Raw genomic sequence first — 16,288 nt, forward strand, 5'->3', positions numbered from 1 at the left:
GATCTCAGAGTTGAACAATATGTGAAAATAGCTCCATTTTGATCTGGAAAAAAATAGAGGCTCAAACCAGAGAGGAAATGATTCTTCTAAATCATGAGTTCTCAAATGTTAGTGTGTTTCAGAATCACCTGGAGGATGCGTTAACAAATGCAGCACCCTAGGTCCACCTCCATGCATTCTGATTTAGAGGTTGACAGGAATACGCATTTTTAACAAGTCCTCCCACCTTATAAAGACTCTGATATGAATGGTCTGCAGATCACACTTAATAATTTTAGTTGGTCCAAGGAATGCCTATGTCTCTGTGTGTGTGTGTGTGTGTGTGTGTGTGTGTGTGTGTGTATGTTGTATGTTGTGCACATGCCCTGCTCACATTGTAAGGGTTTATAATGTAAAAGGGTTGTGACAACAGATAAAGCAAAGAAGGGTCAAGTTACTTACTTGTTATAGTAACAAACTAAAAACAAGAGGCTGTACTTAAGATACTCCTTAAAGGAATATAGATTGTACCACAAACTTTCCTTCTACAGCTCAACAATTTTGTCTGGCATTTGAACCGACTGAAAGGAGATGTAAACAGGGAAACTACAAGCACAGAGCGAGCTGGCCATAGGGAGAGTTGAGGATCCATGAACATCCTATATCAAACCATCGGGAGGTGATAATTATGAATAAACCTGTAGTAGAATGTGGGAGTGCTATGTCCAGAAAACATTTTGGGCTTTAGCATAGAATAACATTACATTAAAGAAGGAAAGAAAGTATAATTTTTGATAAAATGTAGTATCCTATATATAGAACTCTGTAACTCAAAATAGTAATAACAATTAGAAATATGCCATAACAACAATGTATCACAAAATAAACCCATTGAAAGTAAATGACATTGCCATAGCAGAAATCATGGTACTGAGATTATCTGCTTCATCTGGCTTTAGATTTTCAGTGATTGTAATAAGCTTTCGAATGGCCTAGATGTCTTATGTTCTTCCCTATCATCAGGGCCTCGAATCTCTTGGGACATGGTGTGATAAATAAAGGATAAATCAATGATAAATCAACAACTCATTTTATTGGAAGCCCAACTCAGGGTTAGGTGGATGTGCAAGGGTCTGACACCTGAAGTCAGACCTCCTTTCACAGCACCTGCTGACTGTCCTATTCCCCACATAACAAGGTTTTTCATGGACTGATTGGCTTAGGTTTTAGAGTAGTGTTTCCTAATAACTCTTTTGGACACAAATTCCTTTGAGAATCTGATGAGAACCAAAGACCTCCTTGAGAAAAAGCACATATACAGGAATGTATGCATTTGCCATACAGTTTTAAGGGATTTAGGAACCCTCTAAAGCCCATCCATAGACTCCTAGGGATCCAGAGTCCTCATGTTAAGAATTCCTGCCTCAGAGGCTGTCAGTCCAGCAGAGAAAGCACTGCAGAGACTGAGAAAGTTCTGGTTATTGTGTTGTCAGATTATGCCCCTCATGACAGAAATGCTGACTCTCTGGTTGACGGCTGAAATGAGGATAAGATGGTGGATATGAGTATAGTTTATAGCATTGGATTGTTTTTTTTTTTTTTTTTTTAGCATCAGATCTTCAAATGGAGTAGCAAGTGGGGCTAGAGTTGGTTTTCTTCAGAGAATCTATGATTAATGTTCTATGTCCTTAATTCTAAATTCTTTTGTGTGAAACCACGGTCAGTTCCCATTTGGGAAAGCAGTCTCTCAAGATTCCACTTTCATGTCATACTTACTGTTAGGTAGTACCTTGGATGACACAAGAAATGCAGGCAGGTTATAAATACTGATCTGGCCAACTCCAGAGTGTAGTGAGTGGTGTGGGGTCAGCTGATGCCCCTCAGCGAGTACTGGATGCCCAGTCAGGCTGCTCTTAGGGGTGAAAGCCATCGGCTGGTGTGGATGTGTCTGCTTCTGAGGGTAAGATGTGGGCTTTCCTATCTGAAGCTCAACATCTGGTTGGGCCTTGATGACCCTGGAGATAGTACTTTTCCTGTGTAGCCTTTTGAACAGAAGTCTAGTTGGCCATCTTCTGTTAGTGGGTACCTTCCTTGCAATTTGGGGAACTGGGTATTTTCGGCTGAAAGCTCATGTCTTTGTTAGTCTCTTGCATGCTCAAACTGTGATATCAGGCAGGATATGGAGACTTACCCCAAACCCACCTGTTTAAATTAGCCAACTCTGCTGAAAGTGATAAGATGAAACCATGTTATCATGTCACGGTCGTAGAGCGGGTTGTCACGGATGGGGAAGGGAAGTGTGCCCCATCTTCAACTCTCCAGAGAAAAAAATGTGTGAAAGTGGCTAAACAAATTGTGAAATTTGAGTAAAGATTCTCTTGGCCTGGGATGATATAGGAATTGTAAATCTGTCTTTGAGGTAGAAAATGAAATTCTATAACAAATATATTCATGTAATTAGTACACAACTTCTATAACCATTTTAATTATTGTACAACCATGACTGTTTTCCTGCCCATTTTGATATGTATTTTTATAATAATACTGCATCATGTAACCTCCAGTGAAAGCCCTCAAAACACAAATAGTCCACGTACATCAAAGGCCAGTGGCAGTGCTCGCTTCGGCAGCACTTATAACTAAAACTGGAAGGGTATAGAGAAGATTAGCATGGCCCCTGCGCAAGGATGACACGCAAATTTGTGAAGTGTTCCATATTTTTAAATGAACAATAAGGAGAGACAGAGAGAAAGAAAGAAACAAAGAACAATCACAGTAATACATTGAACTCATAGAAAACTAGAGGTGGAAAAGGGGATGGGAGGGGCATAGGGAGGGGGGCTAATGAGGAATTGGTCAACGGACACAAAGAATGATTGTGTGTTGTAATGATGAATAAGCTAACTATACTGATCTAACCACCACACGTTGTACACAGTTATTGAAAATCAACGTTGTACCCCACATGTATGTATAATAAAGAAAGAAAAAAGAAAGAAAGAAAAAAGGCCAGTAGCAAACCCTCTGCCTGCTTCCCCTGCCTGGTCATTACGCCTAGCTGCTGATGCAGGGAACTGGCTGCATGCATCTCCTGCCTGATGCTTGTCCTTTCTTTCGGGCAGGATCCCTACATTTCCTTTGTCTCCCCCCATGTCTGGTCCAGCTATCACCTTTTCAAGCACTTCTAAATACACATACATCACCATGAACCTTTTCTTTCCTTTCTTGATCTTTTTTTCTGTTCCACAAAAAATTCTACCAGTCTTGTTGCAGTTGTGAGCTGAAAATGATCCCAACCATGGTCGAGAAGTGTAAGAATGCCTGTAATTATTCCTTCTAACAAGGGAAAGGAAAATCATATATAGGATTTGAATTCAAATTTAAGTGATGTGAAACCACTGCCATCAACTACAAAAACGCCCTTTAAAGGGTTTAGAAATCCCCTTCGGTATACTCTTTCTTGATGAAACCTGATTTTCTCAAGCTCCGATATCTTTGGGCAGTAACTTGCTGAAACATATTGATAATTTCAACTTCTCTCTCTCTCTTTCTTCCTCTGGTTGTGATAAGGGAGCAGAAGAGGGTGTTGGAGATTTATACAAGACATAGGTGGAAAGCCAGAAAAACCTTACAAATTGACAGTACCACAATTTCCTACATCTGCTAAATTGATATCTACAACACAGGATATCAGGCAATAACAGAGAAGTATCTGTGATAACGTTGACTTTAAAAACATAGTAGTAATACATGTTCATTGTAGCAAAAGTGGCATATGCCTTTTAACTTAAATATGTTTGTATACATTTTCTTTGTAAGTATTTAATTAGGTTTTTATGTATTAAAAATCGCCGTCATCCCAATGTTTTCCCTCCAAGATGTGCAAAATCTATAGGAAGAAGATTAAACATTGCTTCCTAATATAAAAGAAATACAGCTGCTGCTTGAAAGGATCATTTCAATTAACAAAAGGCAACTATTGGGTATCTTTTCTGAGGCCTATAGCTATTTTTTCTTTCTTTTCATCCTTTACATTTCAGGAAAAGCAATTAAATGTAGATTGTGGCAATGTTTCTATTAAATTCTAGAGCCATGAAAATACATGGATGGTTTTCACATGGCATTGGGGGAGTTCTGTGTAAAACTTGGATCAGAGTTTTAAAACCCAAACCAATAGTTTTGGATTTCCCCAAGGGCTACCCATTTGACATGTCATCAGGAAAGACCCATCACACATGCATATGGGAGGAAAAGGTTTTTCTTCCAACAGGGGCTATATATTTGTGGTTTCAGTTTAAAAACTAGATTGTGCAATTATACTAAAAAAAAAAAAAAATCACCAACGTTTTCAACTGAAGTTCATGTTCACATTTTTTTTTTTTTGACCTGTGATGAGCCAACCTTATGAAGTAATATTATTTTAGAGCTTCCTCTGGCCTACTGGTCCTTTCTTTGGAGGAATAAAATGATCACATGTTTTTTATTTTCCTGCATTCATTCACACCATTTGGAGTTGAAATGTTAGTGATCCTTCCTTTATAAATTTGGTCGTGATTGGTTTTGTTTCTCAACAGATATGTAGCTCGTTATTTTATCCATCAATTATAATTGTTTTTTGTTTCCTTTGTCAATTTTTAGAATGCTAAACAAGTCTTAAGTACTATATCATTAAGAACCTAATAACCAGGGTAAAAAGCAGAATAAATAAGGAGTTAGTTGTCTTTATAGTCCTTAGGATTTGATTAGAAACTTTTAAATTATTATCAGGTTTTCTACTTCCTGTAAAATATCAACCAAACTACAGTTCATAAACAATATCACCAGCCAATCAGAGAAAAGAGCCAAATGATCCCTTCTTTTCTTCACTTGATATGCTCTGTTCTAAACTATTATTTTAAATTATTTTTGATGGCTTTAGAAAGGCCTCTTTTCAGAAAAATTGTAAGTAGTTGGGCAGTAGGAATGAATAACCTTAAAGTGTTCTTAGCCTTTGACCACTTCTGAGAATTATTCCTAAGAAAACAATACAAGGTGTTTTATTACAAAAGCAAAGCTTCTCAACATTATTTTTTTATAATAAAGCTAAAAATGACCTAAAATATTCAACAGAAAGATATGATTAAATAAATTATCTTTTATCCAATTAAATATTTATTACAATATTTTTTGTAGAATGTTTTATAACTGAAAAAAATAGTATAAAATTATATATTTTTGTATATAATAAAAAGACCTATATATATTTTTATACATAAATTCAGAATGTGTAAGTAAATAAACCACTATGTTAAAAGTTATTATCTAGTGTGATAAGATTATATATGATTTTAAAATGTTTTTCATTTTTCCTGTCTTTTCTGTAATTAGCATATTTTATTTTTATGTAAAAAAAGGCCAACAATTCTTATTATGGAAAGTTAATTTTTGGTGTGAGGTTAACAGTGAAACTAGTAAAATGATTCTGAGGGGAGAATTATTTTGACATTTTGAAGGAAATCTAATGTTTTGAAATCCCTGTCTATAATTAAATTTTATCTTTAAAGATTTAGAGCATCTTTAGATTTAGAAGGATTTTGAGTTTCCTGGGTCTTGAACCTTAACAAGCATAGAAAATCACTTTTAATGAGAGATGTTGGAGTTACTAAATAGGTTTGTGAGTGGTTTATGTTTTTAAGATAAGATATAATTAGCTTTAGGTAGTATCAGAATTTAAGCAAAATATAAAATATCTAAGTGATGAATACAGATGATTATTTTAAAATTTTTAACAAGAAAAAGATTGTCAAAGGGATCCTTTAAGAAATACATTTTCTGTATGCATTTTAAATATTCAGTTTGGAAATAATCGACTTTCAGATATTTTGAAAGACATACCTACTAGGTAAATCTTAAATGAATTCCTTTTGGTATAAAGTAGGAAAATTACCTTGTATATTTTCATGGCCGTTTTTCTACACAGTAATATCAAATATCTAAAAGTGTTTTCATGTCAAACACCAAATCTTAGTTGGAATATCATAAAATTCTTGGACACTTTGATTAGTTTAGTGGAGAGAGCTTTTCTTTTGAACATGAGTGAAATCTCATGTTAAATTTGTGTAAAATTCCTGATTCATTTTTTGTTTGTGTGTGCTTCTTTCTGGCTCTGGTTTAACCCTAACTCCTGATCATGTTAGGACAGCTATTGTTCATGACACACACGGCACATCAGTTAGCAATGCTTTCAGCTGCAAAGTATATAATACCTGACTAACAGTAGCTTAAAACAATCAGGATTCATTTCTCCACCTAGCAAGAAGTCTGGAGCTCTGCATTTCTGGCACCGGTTCAATGGCTTAATGATACTGTCTCTGCAGTTCTGTTCTCCTTTGTCATGGCTGCAAGTTGACTGCTTTGAGCCTCATGCCTCCGTTCAAGAGGCAGGGGCCTGGGTGGGGGTGAAAAAAGGGTGAGTTGGCAGTAGTTGTCTCTTTTTCCAGGAAAACAAGAAATTTCCCAGAGGCCTCCCAAACATCAGCTTCGGTGTCATTGGCCAGAACTGGGTTACATGGCCACCCCAGCTGTGAGGAGGAAGGTGGGGAAACAGGAAATAGAATTGTTGTAATTCCCTTAGACCATGCATTCTTAACAGGAAGGGTGGGTGAAGAATAGGGTGTTGCTGTTGATATCATCCCCAAAGTGAAGAATATTGTCTTTTGTGGGAAGGGAGAGGCAGAAAACTTACTCTTTATATGTATAAAGCACAGACATACATACAGAGCACGAACAGACATGTAGTGTATGTATGGTATTAAAATTTCATAGGTGGGGCAATTAGGAAAAAAGTGTCTAGAAATGCTCTGGGGGTGGGGTGGGGTGGTGATAACGAAGAAAATGTTGAGAAATATTGGCCTGACCAAAATGATCCATTGCCTGAGGTTTTGCATATTATTTTACAAAAAAAATTGGATTCTATTACTAATGACAGACACAGATGTTGAGCAGAAACTAACAATGCTTATCATAGATAAAGTTATAAATTAAATTAATGAATGGCTTACATTGTCTTGTAACTTGTAACTGTCATTTCTCATTGGACTGTGAACTTCTTAAGAGTAGGAACTATGTCTTATTTGGACATACGAGGATATCTGTATATAGTACACTACTCCTTCAATCTGTATGTTTTGAAGCTTGAATGGAACAAACAACATGTTACCTAATGTGTTTTACAGCTGGGCCATCACCCCCAACCATCAATTTGCACATATTTTCCTACCCCAAAGCCTTCGGCAGCTTCCAGGAGCTTCCAGGCACAAGCTGCACCTTCTCGTTCTCATGCCCTACAACTTCCTTAGCTGCACTCTGGGGTCCAGGCACACTCGTCTACTTAGTCCCTAAATACATCGTTGCTTTTAGTCCCCTATGCTTTTGCATTTGCAGTTTCCCCTCTTTTTACTCTGTCAAACTCGTTTCCCCTCTAGACTCTATGCGATGTCACTTCCTCTGTGAGTCTCTAGGCTGTACCAGCTGCCTAAAATCCTTTTTCCTTCCTCTCCAGCCTTTTCAAATCCTTCCCTTCACAGCCAAGTTTAAGTCCTGCTTCCTCCACAAGTTCTTTACAGTGCTCCCAGTCCCTGTGCATCTCCATCCTCCTCAAATCCTCTTCCATTTCCAATCTATTTCATGCACCTGATTAAGGAGTTAGGTATACCTGATGTCTTCACTTGTTACCTCCTCGGCTCAAGCATCTGTATCATGTCTCCATAGTAGGCTAATTCTAGGACAGCAGGGAATTTTCCGCAGTGCCCAGTGCAGTGCCATGTGCATAGGAAGCAATTAATAAAAGCTGGTTAAATAATAGATAAAATCAATAAATGAGAGCCAATAAGTCGTTGGAAATTCCGTTTTCTTTGCAGTTCTAAAAACCACTATATTTGTGTTTCAACCCAGCATCATGGGAATTCACCCACAAGAGAAAAATCTAGAGGCCTGACTCAGGAGCCAGAAGCTGTCCACTAGCTCTGTTCTGCTTTCCAGTTCCTGCATGAGAGGGTTGGAGGCATAGAGGCATGGTGTAAAGCTCAGGGCTTTGGAATTAGCCCTGGAGTTAAGTCAGCCCTGGCTCTGTTACAATTAGCTGTGAACTCAGGACAAGTTAATTATTTCTTTGGGCCTCAGTCACCACATCTGTAAAATGGATGAGATACTAGCTACCATGTGGGATTGTTGTGAAGATAAAATGAGATCATCTATGAAAGTGCCTCCTTCATGGTCTCGTGCCTTGTAGGCATTCAATAAATGGTACTGTGGATGTTTTGGGAACAAAAATCCCTTTGTTGCACTGAGTTTGCCTGACAGCATTCCCTTGAAGAAATGAAGTCTGTTAGATGTTTGAAAGATATTTCTGTCTGAGGAGTTGGAATAAGAATAATATCCACATTCTATAGCTTCTTGAGATGGAATGAAAAACAGTCTTATTTTACGGGATGATGGAACTAAGGCCCAGAGAGGGTGAGTAACTTGCTTCTGTTTACAAAGCCAGTGGCAGAGATGATATTAAATCTAGTTATCTTAACTCTTGATTAGGGCTTTTTTTTTTTTTTAAAAAAAAAAACTTGTCTAGAGTTGTTAGATCTAGCAAATAAAAACAAAAATATAGGATGCCAGTTAAATTTTGGATTTCAGATACATAACAATTTTTTAGTATAAGTATGTTCCATGGCCATAATTAAAGGAAAAAAATACCTTGTTTGGAGAATAAATCAGAAAAAATAGATGTGCAGGGTATATCTGATACATAATTATGCTATTGGCAAGCCGATTCAATAGGCATTGAGATCTTGCCTTTAAAGGAGAAAAATGGCATTTTGGGAGTGAGGGCATTGGTTTTGTTAAAAGATGCTTTATTACAAAAATTTCAAATACATCTAAAAGAAAAGCAAGCAGTAAAACTGGTCCCCCTTATGCCCATTACCTAAATTCAGCAATTGTCAAGACATTGCCATATTTGTTTCATTTATCTTTTTTACCCTCTTTGCTGAAGCAGTTTAAAGTAAAGTGAGATGTCATGTCACTTTACCCATATATACTTCGCTATGCATCCTATAAACAAGAATATTTTCTAACACTACTATGATGCTATTATCCCACCTAACAATAAATTAGCAGCAACTTTTAAATCTTTTAATACCCAATCCATATTACTATTTCCCTGATTGATTGTCTCAAAAATACCTTTTTACAGTTGGTTTATTTAACTTAGCATCCAAGGAAAGTTTACTCATTTTATGGGTGTTATGTCTCTCAAGTATCTTTTTAAAACATTTTTTAATTTATATGTATTTTTGTGGGGTACAGTGTGTTGTCTCAATACATGCATATACTGCACAATGATTCACTTAGGGTAGACAGCACAGTTTTGTCCCCATTAGTCCACCCTTTCTCCTCCCCTCTACCATCCTCCCATCCAGCCTCTGGTAACCATTATTCTACTCTCTACTTTTATGAGAACCACTGGTTTTTTTTTTTTTTGGATTCCACATGTGAGTGAGACTGTGCAGTATTTGACTTTCGGTGCCTGACTTAGTTCCATTCGTGTTGCTGCAAATGATAGAATATCATTTCTTTTTATAGCTGAATAATACTCCATTCCATATATATTGTGCACAGTTTTTTTTATCCATTCATCTGTTGATGAGGTTGATTCCATCTCTTGGTTATTGTAAATAGTGTTGTGATGAACATGGGAGTGCGGCTGTGTTTTTGATATATTGATTTCATTTCCATTGGGTATATACCTGGTAGTGGGATAGCTGGATCATAAAGTAGATCTAGTTTTATTTATTTATTTTTAAAAGATGACTGGTAAGGGGATCTTAACCCCTGGCTTGGTGTTGTCAGCACCACGCTCAGCCAGTGAGTGAACCGGCCATCCCTATATAGGGATCCAAACCCGCGTCCTGGGTGTTATCAGCACCACACTCTCCCAAGTGAGCCACGGGCTGGCCCTGTAAAGTAGATCTAGTTTTACTTCTCTGAGGTTAAGTATCTTTGATGTTAATTATTTTTAATGGCAAAAATCAAGTGATGCAGAAAGACATTTAAAAGTCATAGTTGATGTCTTAGGGGTAGTTTTATTGGGATTGCAGCAAGCTGTTTGATTGCTCTTATGTAGATGTACAGAGACCAAAAGAGATTTGAAAACAGTGAAGTCATAAATGATTGTTTATGGGATAATTTGTTCTGATAATTCCATTGCTTTGAAGAAAACAAAGAGACGAAAAGGAAAGGAAATGGAGAAAGAAAGGAGTTTTTGTTGTTGTTGTTGTTTTTGCCTGATTGGTTTTTTTCTGTGCATAAGCTCTTTGATTATAAAATGGGGAGTAATGTAATAATCCTTCCTTCCTAGATCGTAATGGTCAAATGAGAAAGCTGCACTTAGCTGTGTAACGGCAGCGTTTCTCCAACCTGACTGTGCTTTGGCATCATCCCAGTACTTTAAAAATACAGTTTCTCTGGCTCCCCCTGGACTTACTAAATGAGAATATCCCTAGGAGAGGCTCAGGAAAACATTTTAAACAACTTCCCAGGGTAATCTTGACGATCAAATTTGGAGACCACCCACTTTATCTCCCTGGGCCTCAATTGCTTTATAAATAGTGAATAATGATATTTCCCAGAGCTAATGATACTTCTCAGGGCTGTGGGGTGGGTAGCAAATGCAATGAATAAACTGCTAAGTGCTTTCTTAACACCTTTGTTATGACCAATCTTTGTCCATACATTGGACACAGTTTTGATATGGATTAGAACGCCTACATTTACTTAGTGTTCTGTGCAACATCTAGCATGTTGCCCAGTGCATTGTTAGATGCAATACGTATTTGAGGAATGATTACCTGATTGATGCTATTGAGACATCAGATCAATGATACTTCAGATTATCAATCCACAGATGATGGGCCATCAGGGCCATTCTAATTCAGGAGTGGCCCAGACTCATTTGGGAATGGCCTAGAGAATGGGATTAATGCCCAGTAAATACATCTTTTGATGCCTGACCTCTCTTTTGTATACAGATTTTTTTTTTTTTAAACTTCCTCCTCCTCTATCAAAACAGGATTTAAGGAAAGAATGGGACTGGAAACACATTCATGGAAAGGTGGAAATGGTTTAAAAAGCTTTACCTTCCAAGGATATTTGCATTTCAACAAAGTACCAAGCCTCAAGAGAAAGTACTGTTCCTACGCTAGAAGATAGATCTATCTGGTAGGGAGGGGACTTCTTATCACCCTTGCTGTCACTCCATGTAGGCAGGTACTTTCTGGTAAAGTGTGCCCTGGAGGGGGCTTGCTGGATGCCTGCTATGCTAGCTTGCTTGAAACCCTGAGGGTCAGACTTTCTTGCAGGCAATCTTGATCAGTGGGGATGGCACCTGCTGCTGCTAGATTAGGACGCTGCTTTCTTTGCCATCTGCCCATAGGGAAAATTCCCCTAAACTGGGCCAATGATGATCCCAGACCAAGAAGCCTGCTGTGGGGATCTTATCAGATATTTCTGAACTACAGTCCTTCTTAAAAATGAGGGGCCCAGAGCACTTTCTTTGCTTTATGCACGAGTAGCAGTGATGACTCATAGTTGAGAAGACAGTTGGAATTCAGCCAGGATAATATCATTAAAGGGAGAAGAGAAGACTGTTCATGTGAGAGAAAGACAGTCCTCTATATCATTATGTGCACAATGGTGCAAGAGGGAGGGGACATAGTTTACTCACAGGTAGCTTACTGTATGATAGAGAAGCTTCCTTGAGTCTTGTTTGAGAAAGATGGCAAGTGTGGGTCTCACTCTTCTAGTTCCTGATTTCTCTCTCTCTCTCTTTCTCTCTCTCTCTCTCTCTCACACACACACACACACACACACACACACACACACACACACACACACACACACACACACACACACACACACACACACACACACACACACACACCCCTTGGGCCACATTAGTAAAGCTTCATGAGAAATGGAACATAGAAGAGTCCTTTGGAAGGTTTCTAGATTACAAATGTAATCTTACTAGGTAAGATTTATTAATACAAAACAAAAAACTTTTCTAAAATAGACCCTTATTGGGGTCTGGTTGAGAGCACCAATAACAACAAACAGATGTTAGAACACAGTTACCAAAGACTCGCTCTGGTGAGAGAGGTGGTAGAAGCAAACATTCCAGATGGTACCTGGGAGAGCAGTTGCTCTCAGCTTTGAAATCCTAGGACTCCTGCCCTATACAACTGCTCCTGCACCTCTGTGTTGCAATGTCCCTCCCTCTAGTTCCTTTGTTTAAATGCATAAAGCATAGAATACTGAGAAGACTTCCTTGGTGTAATGAAAGTTAATTTCCTCATTGATTTTTTAAAAATTTTTAATTTCTTAATGTGCAATATAGTTGATTTTTGTGTTCCTTTATCAATTCCTTCTTTTCCCCCTTCCCCCCATCAACATCCTATCTGTTCACGTCTTAACCAAATCAAGGAGTTGTGATTGTTGTGTCTTCTTTATTTGGTCATTGGCTGTGGTGGCACTTTTGAGGAAGCTTTCTGATGATTATCTACATGGTATATGTGAATGTTACACAATATGGGCATAATGCATGGGTGAAGAGGTAGTTAGATGAGGGTGGACTGAGGTTAGAGGATTATCTTCTGGTGCATTTTAGTTCCAATTGAGATTATGGATTTCAGATGATTGGCTAATGCTCATGTCCTGGGTGGCCTCTTTTGTAGTTCTCCTGAGAAGCTGAATTTATAGGAAGAGGCATTAATCAGAAAGAGAGGTTGGTCATCCATGGAAACAGGAAACAAGCAAGTTTGAGAATCATGCTTTGGCAGTGCCCATCCATGCATTGTCAGTGCAGAGCGAATGTTGGCTAATGGACTTTCTGTATTTTGATCCCATTGATAAGACCAGAGGGAGGAAGTGAGCCTTAGGCCAAAGCATGTTCTTAGATCATTCAGCCACCTTCTCTCACTCTGAATCCCTGATAGCTAGGGAACTTTCTCATTACAGTTTGGCTTTCCCAATAGCTCTCACCATGGGGAGACAATACACAGCCCATGTTGATGGTACTCTAGTTCTCATGACAGTTGCATTTCTCACAGTCAAAAATGAATTGGTGTCCTGGTATATAGACACATCTTTTGATCTTGGTTAAAGTGAGTTTCCTCCTGGAAAGTAGGATATCTTCTTGTTGGTTGAGAGAATCAGATTTCTAAGGAGGTGAGGTGAGGCCAAGACCATAGCAGATTCATTAAGTTGATGAAAACTACCTGGCAAGGCCACCCATTTTCTTTCAAACTGCAACACGCATATTGAGTAGGTTCCTCTCATTAGACATCAGGAGTGTCAGAAGTGGGTGCCAAGCTGAGTGCTGAGAAGGGGGAAATAGGGACAACTAATTTTGAACACGAAAACAATTTCCCTTCCACTTGCATCACTCCTGCTTTACGGGGTAACACATACCGTAAGATGTGAAAAATTATTTGTATGGATTTCCCAAGGCCTAGGATGAAAATGTGTTTCTTCAGAGAGAATTTGAAACCTGTCAGGTACCTGGGTGGATTATAATCTTTCAAGTACATCTTTTCTTGTCCCCTCTCCTTCCCTCTCCTGTGTGTTGTCCCCTCCCTCCTTCCTTCCCTCCCTTCTCTAAACAGACTCTAGGAAATGCTCCCTCCAGTCAGGTGGGGATGGGGGAGGGGACAGGATTACTTCTGATTCACCCTTTCCTGACGGTGTACACTTTGGGGTTCCAGCTAAAATGCGTGCATTGGGGTCCATTAGTTTATCCACCTTGGGTGATCCTGGACTTTGACTTCTGTCATCCTTGCCCCATGAGGCCAACAGAACAGCACGTTTTTCATTTTTTCATCTTCATTTTTTTTCAGCTGACAGGTGTCGCTTACTCACTGGGTTCTCCTTTTCTCTTAGGTTTTAGCTTGACAATTCCTTGCTATGTTTTCAGTTCTTCGATATTTTTAAGAAGATGATTTTTATGTTTTAGATAGCATTTTTAGGTTTTTTTCCTTCAGAATGAAGATTGGGGCAAAAAAACACAGCTGTTATTAGGTGCCAACGTCGGATCGCTAAAAACATAGCCTTTATCCTTGCTAGTCCGAAGCTGTTTACTTAGAGTCTCAACTAATAAAAACTTTACTCTAAGAAGTTCTTTAAACCTGATTTTGGATGGTCAGAGCATGAATTTTGTTAGAGCAATATTTTGTTAACTAGGTAATAGTTTATTGCTATCAAAATTGCACTGATATTAAATTGTTTTGTATTTTTGGCAAAATAAGAAGGAAAGCATCTGTGAGCTATATTTATGGGATTTTAAATGATTGATGAGATGGATCGGTTCAAGTTTCTTCAATAAGGTTTTTATTTGTTTTAAATATGTGTAATATTAAATCTGCAGTAGAAATAAGGTATGAAAGTGCCTCATTTGACTAAACAATGACTAAGCCAAGGGCCACAAAATAGCATTATGAAATAATAATTCATTACTACTCTGTTTCTTGGTATCATCAGGAGACATCAAAAAATGATTATAACTTCTTTCTGTTTCCCCCCCATCAACAACTGGGATGCAGGTTGGCCTACTCCAAGAATTATTTGTCTACTTGCTTAAAGGCTAGCTGAATTATTTTTTTGAAGAGGCCAATGAACAAAATAAAAGAGAGAAAACAAAACAACAAAAAAATAGAAACATAAGACTTTCTCACACAAATATGAGTTTTTAGGCAAGCAGTTAATTTATTTGGGTATCAGTTTTCTCAACTGAAAATTTTGAGGACTGGATTGGATGTAATTTCCCCATGTGCGGTATGCATATGAATGGCAAGATCTTTTTTAGGGCAAACATTTAAAAAAGTTTTTAATGGTTATGCATTTCTTTTAATGTTTTCAGAAAAGAATGTAATTGACAAAGAAATTCATGGCTTCATACATTTTATCGGTTAGGACAAGACCATATGAGTTCATTTTTTAAAAATGTCAAGTAAGTAATAGTTCAGGTAGTTTGTAGAGATGGCAAAAATGACAAAATGGTAATCAAGTAACTGATATTTAGGGGCAGGATTTGATGATCTTTTTGATTTCAACCAACTTGATCATTCGGGTACTCAATGCCAAAAGGAAAGAATATTCCATAAATCCTAACACTGGGATCCATCTCTATTATACAAGATAATAATTCTGTTTTCTGAGAATCCTAGTTCTCCCAGGAATTTTTCTAGCATGCTGAGCAAGATAGTCACAGTCCAAATCACTGGAATATTCCAAGGTTTTTTTTTTTTTTTTAATGGAGTGGCGTCTGAAAGAGCCCTGCTGTCAGAAGTTCCAGACTGAGTAAGAAGAGAAGTTACAGATCCAGTGAGACCTGCTCATATGACAGACACGGTGACTGTGGTGGGAGAGTGGGGTGACCTGGACTTGCTCAAGGCTATTTCGTTAGCCAGGGGCTGATCCTGACCTAGGCGTCCTGTGCCACATTTTCTTGAAAGTGACTATCCAGTGATACTAGCCAATGTCACTTCTTCCCAGGAAGGAACTGCAGGATGCATTTATATTTTCTTTTACAAAGGATCATGAGATTTCATTTTTACAACTTTTTTTTTTTTTTTTTGGTTACAGAAGTAGTATATGTTTATGAAGGACATTTGGAAAATATAGATGAGCATAAAAGAAGAAAAAAATTGTAATTACACTAATTAGAGGATTGTTAACATCTTCGTGTAGTTTCTTACTTTTTTCTTCTATTTTTATTAAAAAGGATACGTGGACACACTGTTTTGAGTTTGCTTTTTCAGTGTAACAATGTTATTATATACTTTATTCCACATTATTAAATATTTTTCTACAATAGTAAGGAATTAATGATAAAAGAGGTGTGTTGTCCCCTCCCCCCATCCTTCCCTCCCCACCACCTTTGAACAGTTATTCTGTGTGGAAGGTTGTCTTGTATTTTAAAAGTAGAGACAAATGAGGGCAAAAATGGATAGAAAAGGCAAGTCAATTCCACAGAGAGTGTGTTTTCTGAAAGTCCCTGCTGCTAGAAACAGATTTAGGATTATGCCTCCTGGTTTCAAACATGATGATAATAGCTGTGTGGGAGCACGAGAATTGGCATAAAGAATGAACCTCGAACTGCAGATAGGAGCTGTGGATAATTTAGTGAGAGCTGCAAATCACCCTGCTAAGAGCCGGTGGTTAGTGAGCACCTCTCCAGGCTAGGGCCCATGCGAGTTACTTCTCTGGTCCCCATGGACATCTG

At 37.9% G+C, this 16,288-nt stretch overlaps 1 non-coding gene across 1 annotated transcript; it reads left to right on the forward strand.

Moving 5' to 3' along the window:
- The first annotated feature begins 2,593 nt into the window (after positions 1-2,593).
- LOC134386657 (U6 spliceosomal RNA) lies at positions 2,594-2,701 on the forward strand. Its single transcript, XR_010024489.1, has one exon. It is a non-coding gene; the product is annotated as a U6 spliceosomal RNA (small nuclear RNA).
- The last annotated feature ends 13,587 nt before the right edge of the window (positions 2,702-16,288 follow it).

Source organism: Cynocephalus volans, chromosome 9 (genome assembly GCF_027409185.1).
Source record: "Cynocephalus volans isolate mCynVol1 chromosome 9, mCynVol1.pri, whole genome shotgun sequence".
In the NCBI taxonomy this organism is placed as follows: domain Eukaryota; kingdom Metazoa; phylum Chordata; class Mammalia; order Dermoptera; family Cynocephalidae; genus Cynocephalus; species Cynocephalus volans.